Genomic DNA, 2,609 nt, shown 5'->3' on the forward strand with positions numbered 1-2,609 from the left:
GAAAATATTAATTTCTTCGCATTTTTTGGTGAGTATTTTGATAAAAATAAATTAATTTTCGTTATACTTAATCATCGTTTTAATTTGAATATTTTGTTAAACAAAATTAAAAAAAACAATGATTACTGAGATAAAAATCGATTGTTTTGCTAAACAAGTGTTCTGATTGTTACAAGTGACGCAAAATAGATCAAACGAAAGAGAAAATCAATCGCAAGAACAGTGAGAACTAGAGATTGCAAATACAAGGGAACGTGTTGCAAGATCGGGTTCAGATCGTAGGCCGACAAGTATTAATAAAAATGTTCAAAGGCGTGCCGCAAAAATCTATGTTAATGTTGTTTGTTGTTGTTGGTGCTGGATTTAGATATAATCACGCAATTGATTACAGTTTGCATAAGTTTGTGGTTATGCACATAAAATTATGATGCGACAAAATCAGGAAAATCATATTTGGAAATGTCGGAGACTCTTTCATCAATATGTCTTAGACATGTATGCAAAGATAGAAACAAAGCGTTTGAACTGTACTCAATTCAATCAACGGAAGTTGCGATCAGAAGAGTGTACACATCTCCCCGATGCAATCAATAATGATGGAAATGTTGACAATGTTGGACAAGTTGTTATTTTACCAGCAAGTTACACAGGCAGTCCAAGGCACATGCATGAATATGCACAAGATGCCATTTGCTATGTTCGTTTGTATGGTCGACCAGATTTGTTTATTACATTTACATACATGTAATCCACAATGGGACGAAATCAAGCAATATTTATATATCTTCTACAGACCGTCATGACATAACTGGACGAGTATTTAGACAGAAGCTGAAGTCATTGATGGATTTTATTGTTAAACATCAAGTTTTCGGTGAATTCGATGTTGGATGTATTCGGTGGAATGGCAAAAGAGAGGATTACCACATGCCCATATTTTGGTATGGTTAGTCAACAAAATAACAAGCGATCAAATAGATGACATCATCTCAGCAGAAATTCCTGATCAGGAAATCGATTTGTTACAAAAAGTATGATTCATAGACCATGTGGTGTTCTAAATATTAATTGGCCATGTATGAAAGGTGGGTAATGCACGAAGCGGTATCCCAGAGATTTGATTTCCGAGACAATTAATGGAAAAAATGGTTACCCATGGTATCGCCGACGCTCAACAGATGATAATGGCAAATCAATAAATGTACGAGTCAATAATCTAGATATTACAGTTCATAATAGGTGGGTTGTCCCCTTTTCGCCAATACTATCAAAAGCATTCAAATCTCATATCAATGTAGAATATTGCAATTCTGCTAAATCGATTTAATATATCTGCAAGTATGTAAATAAAGGCAGCGACATGGCTGTGTTTGGTGTTGCAGAGAACCGAAATGATGAAATAACACAATATGAAATGGGAAGTGGGTATATCCGCAGCAATGAGGCAGTTTGGAGAATATTATCGTTCCCAATTCATGATCGAAATCCGACAGTTATTCATTTGTCAGTACATTTGCAAAAGGGACAACGTGTATATTTCACAGTTGATACTGCACAGCAATTTGTAGAGCGACCACCATCAATTGTTTCGAATTGTGTCAAAATGATCAATTTGCTAAAACATTGCTTTATTCACAAGTACCAACATATTACACTTGGAATGCATCTGGAAAGAAATGGAACAGACGTAAGCAAGGAAGACCAGTTCAAGGTTATGCTGGCATTTTTGAAAGTGATGTCATTGGACGTCTTTATACAGTGCATCCCAGTCATGCTGAATGTTTTTATTTGCGTCTATTATTGATTCATGTTCGTGGGCCTACATCTTTTTTGAGTTTGAAAAGAGGTAACGGTGTCACACTTTTCGTCAAGCATGTCAGGAATTGCATTTACTGGAAGATGATAATCACTGGGATGCGACACTTAGGGATGCATCAGCAAAAGGTTCTCCTCATCAAATACGAACATTATTTGCTATTATTATTGCAACATGTTTTCCATCTGATCCACTGCAATTATGGGAAAATTTTAAGGATTTTATGTCCGAAGACATTTTGCATCGAATGCGCCGAATTGCAGGAAAGAACTATTTAATTATTACACATGAAATGTTTAATGAGGCATTGATTATCATTGAAGATATTTGTTTGGTAATTGCAAATAAAGCATTGACACAATTGGGTTTGGCAGCTCCAAATCGACCAATGCATGATGCATTCAATCAAGAAATAAACCGTGAAAAACAATATGATTTGAATGAGTTGACCACATTTATAAACTTGAATTTGCGTAAACTGAATCCAGAATAGAGACACGCATGTGATACCATAATGGAATCAGTACGAAACGAAACTGGAGGAATGTTTTTTTTAGAAGCTCCAGGAGGAACTGAACAAAACATTTCTGATTTCCTTGCTATTAGCGACTATAAGATCACAGAGTAATGTAGCATTGGCACTTGCATCATCTGGAATAGCAGCGACGTTATTAGATGGTGGTCGGACAGCCCATTCTGCCCTTAAATTACCACTGAATATGAATGTAAATGAAAATTTTGTTTCCAAAAATTCGGGAATGGACAAAGTCTGCAACAATGCAAATTAAAAGTG

Source organism: Bactrocera dorsalis, unplaced genomic scaffold (assembly GCF_023373825.1).
Source record: "Bactrocera dorsalis isolate Fly_Bdor unplaced genomic scaffold, ASM2337382v1 BdCtg056, whole genome shotgun sequence".
Classification (NCBI taxonomy): domain Eukaryota; kingdom Metazoa; phylum Arthropoda; class Insecta; order Diptera; family Tephritidae; genus Bactrocera; species Bactrocera dorsalis.